At 37.0% G+C, this 8231-nt stretch overlaps 1 pseudogene; it reads right to left on the bottom strand.

Annotated features, from left to right (window-relative positions):
• Window positions 1–1951: 1951 nt before the first annotated feature.
• The window catches only part of LOC111737462, a 36185-nt pseudogene continuing 29905 nt past the window's right edge, over window positions 1952–8231 (bottom strand).

The raw sequence follows: 8231 nt of genomic DNA, 5'->3' as shown, positions 1-8231 counted from the left end.
CTGGGATGGAGAGAAGGGGGGAAATGATAAAGCCAATGTGATTGAATTCTTACATTTGAGGAAAATGAGTAAAAGATATGCAAGAATTCTTGGTAATATTTTTCTAACTTTTCTGTAATTCTGAAATTCTTTCTAAGTAAAAGGTATAAAAAGTATAAAATGTACCATTTACTTGCAAAATCAGGATTAAAATATCAGCTTTAGAGATTTGAAATTTTGCCATAGTGTAAGTTAAATATATAATCTTCAGGTGTTTTAAACCTCTGATTTGTTTATGTATTTGTTCATTCTTTTATCATTTATTAAGTGCCAGTTGTGTTAAATACAAGACGCTGAGCTTATAATTGAGATAGAGAAGCCTCCTAGCACTTGTGGGGCTTATATTTGTGAGAGGAGGGTATATTATGGGGGACAAAAACAGTATAAAAGGAAACAAATATTGTAGTTTCTAAAAACAGTATAAAAGGAAACAAATGTCTTTGTTTCTATTAGGTATATTATTATGAAGGAAATAAAGTAAGGTGGTGGTGTGATCATGGCGGTTACAGAGGAGTGTGTGGCGTTGGTCAGGAAAGACCTCTCTGAGAGAGTGACATGGAATAATGAGAAAGAGCCAATACTTGAAAACCTAAGAGAATACCTTGTAAAGGAATGCCTTGGATTTATAACAGGTATAAAGGTAGACATTGTATTGGCAGCGTTTGTTCTACAGAAATAATATATAACTCTGCCAACTAGAAAAATATTTCATAAGTTACTGAAGCATGAGAGGCATGGGTTATTGTTAGAATGACGATTGGGATGTGTGAGATCTATGCTTTTTAGCACCGTGTAGCTAGGTTTCATATTATGCAAATTGTTGACATTCTCTGACTCTTAATTTTATCTGTAACATGGGCTGTGAGTAGGTAATCTCTAATGCCTCTTACACATTCAGTATTTATAGTTTTAAAACCTTTTTTAGATCTATATTGTCATATTTAAAAACATATTTAAGTGTGCATGTGTTGCAGCCCTTAAGAAATAAAAATTTTTAAAGTCTTTTTATTTAAAATTCGGTGCAAATAAGTATACAATCTTAAGCCATAAATTCCATTTTTTGTTGTTCTTGTTGTTTGTTTTTGCTTTTGTTTAAATGATGTGAAAGCTTTTGTTCTAGTCAAAGGCCTCTGGGCCTTTGAATTACAGTAACGTTACCGTAACTCCTTTGCTGGTTACCCTGGAACTAGAGTGTGAGACTGAGTGACTACAGTGTATGCACTGCATTATAATATTTTCATGTTAGAAAAGCCCTTTGTATTTTCCAAAGCCCCTTTTCATGTGTCCCTTGTTTAAGGAGGCACAATGTGACAGTTCTACTTTGTTTCAGAGAGGAAGGCCATCCCAGCAGCAAGAGGACTAGAGACTGTACACTCTACACTCTGCCTCCCCTCTACAATTTACGGGAGAAGAGTTGGAGCAGAAGGGGTGGGGCTAGACTTAGGGGTGTGTCACACTGAAGCGGACTGGGTAAGAAAGACCAGTTGTTCCTTTTAACTTCAAACTAATGGAAGATTGAGGTAGAGACAATTAACTATGTGGTAACATTCAAACAGAAGTATGTGAAAATGTGGTATTTACTAAGGGGTTATAGAATGATGGATAAATTTTTACTATGTTACTTAAAACTTTTGTCTTTTCCAAATTTTTCTCAAAGTGCTTTGTTTGTTTCTTTAAAAAAAAAAAAAAATCTCTTGCTTGCCAGTTGTTAGAAAGCAAAAAGCAAAAGACCAGAGTGAGTACATGGCAGGTCAGAAGACAAAATGGGAACCGAGGCTGGTTATTCAAGAGAAAGAAAGAAAACTGGGCCTCCCTGCAGGTAGCTGGCTGTAAAATATGCTTCTTCACAGATTCTGGCTCATCTTTAGTGCACTGATCAAGTGCTGTGTTGCTTTTTATTCTATCTCTATCCTCATGATGTGACTGTTATGGCATTAATGTGTTTTACCATGACTTCATATTGTTTTCTGCCAGTAACCCTTCTGCTATGCCTTTACTTTCTTCAAATTTGGGCAACACAGCTGCAACGTAGACTTCAGAGTAGATGGCTTGTGGAGAGTGCTTTCATTCACTTCCATCAACCATCCCCTAACGCAGCTTGATACGGTGTATTCTTCTCTGTCAGAGCAGTAAATCTTGCACAGAGGTGCAAGCTCTGTTAAAAATCGTGCTGGTCAGAGTGATGTAGTCTACAGCGGTCCTCTCAGGGTTTTCCTTTGACATTTGCTTTGTTCCAGCAGGTGAAGTAACGATCTACAAGTGGTGGCACTGCAGGCTCTGCGGCCACTGGCTCAGTAGCCCAGGGCCCCTGGGTGCTGCTCTTAAAATCTTATAAAATCTCAATATTTACAGTTTTATAGTATAACTACATAAGTATGCATATAGATAAATTCAAGTCGGCAATAAAGAATAAATGATGTTTTACAATCTTCTATTGGTAGCTATGAGCATTCTCTGGGCTAGACCATACTTTGATCTTTAATAAGAAAAAGGGGGTATTTCCAGGGCACCAAGAAGCAGAAACTAGTCAAAAGATTTCATAAACTTTTTTATTTCATATTGAATTTAATATCCAAACTACTTCAAGCTTCAACAACACTCCTCCCTTTTCACTCTTAATTGATGACTTTTTATCTTATTTAACTGAAGGAAATATAATCAGATGTGAATCTCTATATACTCCCAACAGCAAATGTACTAACCTATTCAAATGTGCCAGTATTCTCTGCTTTAACTCCTGTTACAGTGGATGAATTATCTGTTTCTACCTACTCTCTTAGCAACTTTCAAACATGCAATTCAGTATTATTAACTATAGGCATCATGCTGTCCATTACAAACCCAGAACCTATTTATCTTATAACTAGAAATTTGTACCTTTTGACTACTTCACCTGTTTCCGCCACCGCCAGCCCCTGCCTCTGGCAACCACCAATCTGTTGTTCTCTGTTTCTGAGTTCAGTTTCTTTAGATTCCCCTGTAAGTGAGATCATACAGTATTTGTCTTTCTCTGTCTGATTTGTTTTATGTATCATAATGTCCTCAAGGTCTATCCATGTTGTTGCAAATGGCAAGATTTTCTCCTTTTTATGGCTGAATAATATTCCATTGTGTGTGTGCGTGCGCGTGCGCGTGCGCGTGCATGTGCGCACATGATCTTTATCCATTCATCTGCTGATGGACACTCAGGCTGTTTCCATGTCCTGGCTATTTTAATACTGCTATAATGAACATGGGGTGCAGATAGCTTTTCAAGATAGTGATTTCATTTTCTTCAGCTATATGCCCAAAAATGGAATTGCTGAATCATAAATGGTGAGTATCTTAAGAGCCGAAGCCATATGTTTGTTTTCTTGGTATTGCCACTGCATAGCACAGTGCTTGGTAACTAACTGGTAGACAGTCAACAAATATTTGATCAACTAGACTGAATTAAATCTACAAGCATTGAGATGTGGAAGAATGTTCTGCTACCTCTCTGTTGGGAGTTAATCTGTCCCCCACCCTCACTCCACTCCCACACTAACATGCACAACACACATAGAGAAAGGAGGTGTTCTTGTGTTGTTAAACTTTCATCAGCTATACTGAGGCTTTTATTCTTGAGATATGTGCCTATGTAGCCTTAGAGCTGACTCAGCATATTGCTTGGTGAGTGAATCTGGGAGCCAGCAGGAATCTCCCCTCAGCTGCTGGCTTCCCCAGCCTGTAGCAGGTAATGGAGTGCCTGACAGAATGCAAATGAAACTGTATGGGCGTGGCTATCTTTTCAGAGCCAGTGCAGGCTGAGAAGCTAGAATGTGGTCCATTGATGCTAGTTTAAAATGCATGTTAGTGTGCTAATTCACGTCAAAGATAAGTTTACTTTTATAAATACTCCTTCTCTTCCCAGTAAATAAGCTAGAAGAGATGACTCTCTGACACGAATGAGACTTCAGGACTAGGGCACTCCTAAATGAAGGGGCCTATTTAGTTAATTATGGGGCCAACTTGTGAATGTGCTGCTAGAGGCTAGAAATGAATACTACCCCTTGTGCTAAAGGACCAGTAGATGATTTTGTCAGCCAACTTCAGCCCTGTTTGTGAAGAGCCCACACTTTCCTGGATAATCAGCCCAACTGTTAGGTCTATTTAATAATTAGAGAAGCCACATGTTGGTCAGAGCTAACAAGAAGAAGTAGAGAGCAAGGGTAATTTTTTTTTTATCCCTTTCATCAGGGAATGTTCATGAGTATATGTATGTTCTGGGTTGGGAGTTGGACTCATGTTCTGAGGCAGGGAGGAGTCTACTCCAGAGTATGCAAAATTATTTTACTGTTCAGCACATGGTATTCTAGCTCAGTGTTCTGTTCAGAAAATTTTAAATAATACAAACCAAGATTTTTATAGGACTTGACATTTTCTATAGAAAATTCCATATTTAGAACACATGAAATCAATGCAAGGAATGACACTCTGACTACCTTTTACTCAGTACTTACTAGGTGTTGATAAGAATCACCATTGTCCATATATCCAGTTTATAAGTTCTGTCGATTGTGCTTCTCAAGGTCAAAATATAGGCCATGGAGTCAGAATACCTCCATCTGAATTCTAGTTGTACGTTTATGTGATCTCAGATTCTTTATGTGTAAAATCATATCTACTTTATAGGAGTGATGTGAACAAAGAAATATGTTAATACGTGTTAGGTGCTTAGATAAGTGCCTAGCATACAGTAAGTAATAAATTACTAGCCATTTATCTCCTGAATCTGTCCTATCTTATTTCTCCTTGCTCCCTTAATCTAGGATTTCATTATATATTTCTTGCATTATAGTTCTCTCCATGATTCTCCTAACCTACTCTAGTATTTCTCTACCTTACATAGCTACCAGAGTAATTTTTTTTTTTTTTGAAATGCACATATCATGATGTCAATCCCCTGGTTATATTCAAACTCTCCATCATGGCATACAAGACATCCTCCTTTCCAATTTTAGTCTCCTTCCTGCTTCTCCCATTGTGTTCTTCCACATATGGAAAGGCTTTCAGTAACCCCATTGAGGTAGACTCTCTTATGCTTCTATGACTCCGTGTAATATATTCTTTCCCTTCTTACCCACCTGGTGAGCATCCTTCAGAGTCCTACCTAGGATTTCCTTTCTGTGGATAGCCTTCTACAACCTCCTTTCATCTGTGACTAAGCTAATTGCTTTCTCTTCCATATTTCTATTTACTAGTTATAATTCTATTATTTCATATACCCTACTATATTGTGACTTCACGTGGTGATGGGATAGTTGTTTTAGGTAAGTACCTAAGAAGGTGACACTACACTCTGCCCAAGTGGAGGGAAGTATTATTTGCTTAGCGGACATCTGAAATTAGAGATCCAAGCAGTTAGACAATACTCATTTAGACTGAAATAGCTATGTTTTAAGGCATGATCTCTCTGAAAGAGGAAATTTAGAAAAATTTACTTATACTTCATAATATTTGAAAAACAAATATGATTTCAAGTGCCTTTTGTGAACTATAGAATTAAATAAGATAAAGCCAGTGCAGAAGTTGAAAGAGGATATGTTGTTTGATTTAGAGTATTTATGTGACAGAGATTTCTGGTTGCACGCCAATTCCATTTTCCCCCTTCTTCCTCGGTATGTGTAATTGGAGTCCTAGAAGAAGATGAGTGAGAAGGATCACAGAAAAAAATATTTGAAGAAATATTGGAGGAACTTTTTCCAAATTTGATGAAAACGCTAAAGCCACAAAAACAAACTCAACAAAACCCAAGTAGAAAAATATGTAGGACATCATAATCAAATTGCTTAAAGCCAGTGATAAAGAAAAAAAATTTTAAAATAGACAGAAGCAAAAAGATATGTTATACACTAAAGAACAAAGATGAGAATGACAACAGGTTTCACATGGGAAACAACAATGCAAGCCAGAAGACAAGGAGCAACATCAAATGTGTTGTAAGAAAAGAAAACTTCAGACCAATATATCTCATTAACACAGATGCAAAATTTTTAAGTTTTAGCAAATGGAAACCAACAATATATTGAAAAGTTAATTCATCATATTTATCCCAGAAATGCAAGACTGGTCTGAAAATCAGACCACATGAAAATCAGACCAGTCTTTCCATAACTCTATAGAAAGTATAATGTACCATATTAACATGTTAAAAATAAAAATCATATGATCATCTGAATAGATACAGAAAATGCATTTCACAAATTCTAACTTCCATTTCTGAAAAAACTGATAGGTCTTTATGCTGTAAGTACTCAGAATAATTTCTTAAAGGAGGGATCTGAGTGAATGAGAGAATGAAAATTGAATGACATATAGATGAATAGATTCAGAACAGAGACCTTTATCTGTGTAGTTTTTGGGTCAAATGGAAAAGCAGACTGCTCATCATTTGAAATTAGAACTCTTGTAATATACAGAAACATTTTGGGGGGCATTTCACCTCCTTTTACAGAGTTAATGATTATTGAAGGTTTTTGTTACATGCCGTTGAGTCTGCTCTGACTCCTGGCAACCATATGAATGGACGATATCCACAATGATCTGTCCTCAACAGCCCTGTTCTGCTCTTATAGACTCATGCCTATGACTTCTTATTGAAAGTAGATGTCTGTAAAAGAAGTGGTTATATTTGTTAACAAGTTAATTATATTTCATCAATATTTCACCACTATTTTCATAGCTCAGTGGAAGCTTATTTAATTAGATCGAGTGGAACCTATGAAAATTAATTCCAAAATAATAAAATCTTTATTCAAATACTTGCACTCTTATAAGACAAAGAACTACTGTATTATTCAAGTTATAGTATATTATGCTATGAAAACAGAAGTTTCAGTGGCTTAACACAATAAAATTTTATTTCTCACTCAAGTTACATGTCTAGCACTGGTCAGCAGAGCAGCTCTCATCCACTTGGTCACTCAGAGTCCCAGGCTAACAGATTCTAGCATCTCAGTACAGGACCCCCATAATTTCTACATCAAATGAAGTGGGAGAATGGAGAACTCATTCCTTCTCTTATTTGTTCTGCTTAGAAGTGTTAAAGTGTTAAAGAAGTTCCCCCATCTAACTGCAGTGGTGCCGGGAAATATGGGGAGCACATGGAAATTCGGTGAGATGTAAACATCTCTGCCTCAGTTATAACAGAATCTAGACTCACCCAAGGTAATTATTGGGAGCTACAGAAAGGGATGTAAATCGAGGGAGTTATTTAAATTTCAACATCCTTGGAATGTGTTAGGGGGTTCCCTCTGACTATTTAAGTAAAATTAGATCAATTCTGTCCCTAGATGTACATCTTTCTTTCTCATGAATGTTGCTGGGTGACAATTCTCCTTGGGCCATTTATGTTTCTGTACATCTTGTAAGCAGAAGAACTTTTTTTGTTCTAGACTATCTCTCCAAAGATATTTGTACAGTGAATAGCCTTGAAGGTATATGTCTCAAGCAAAGGGTGGGTATGTTTACTTTCCAGTAAAAGATTTGAGTTCCCTAACCTCAGGGTACCCCTCCTGTAATGCAACCCATGGGCATGACGTGGGCCCATTTGTGTTGCCCTTATGGGACCTGAGGCAAGGGATGCTGCTACAAAAATTTCTGGCTGCTGCTATTGCTGTAAGTAATAATCTGTCCTTCTCTGTCCTGGAGTCTTGTTTTCTTCCGCCAACATCGATGAGACCAGTGGGTGAACCTATGATCATAAGCAGGGTAAAATCTCAGATCGTTTATGACTGTTGATAAATGTATATAATAAAACATCTAATACCCAACCAAAAATGGTTGATAAGAACGCAGAAGTTTCATTCATTTAACAAATACTAGTTACGTAGCTAGTATGTGTGAGATATGAGACCAGGTATTAGAGAATGTAAAGATGAAAAGACTTGGCCCTGTACTCAGGTTACTTATAGTCTAGTTGGAAGAGATACATAGAAACAATTACAGTGCAGTATCATAACCACTGTAACAACATGTTGTACACAATGCAGTGAGTCTCTTAAGGAGTAAGAGTAGCCTAATCCCCTGGGGAGGCTTTACATTGAGGAGGTAGTATTTAAATTGAAATGTGAGATGAATGCAGATTTACCAGATGGTCAAGACTAGGCTAAGACTTTCGGGCAGAGAAAATATGAATAAAAGCCCTGAACTGAAATTTGTTCAGCATGACA

Source organism: Pteropus vampyrus, unplaced genomic scaffold (assembly GCF_000151845.1).
Source record: "Pteropus vampyrus isolate Shadow unplaced genomic scaffold, Pvam_2.0 Scaffold27, whole genome shotgun sequence".
Taxonomy (NCBI): Eukaryota; Metazoa; Chordata; class Mammalia; order Chiroptera; family Pteropodidae; genus Pteropus; species Pteropus vampyrus.
This window is presented reverse-complemented; position numbering and strand designations above follow the sequence as displayed.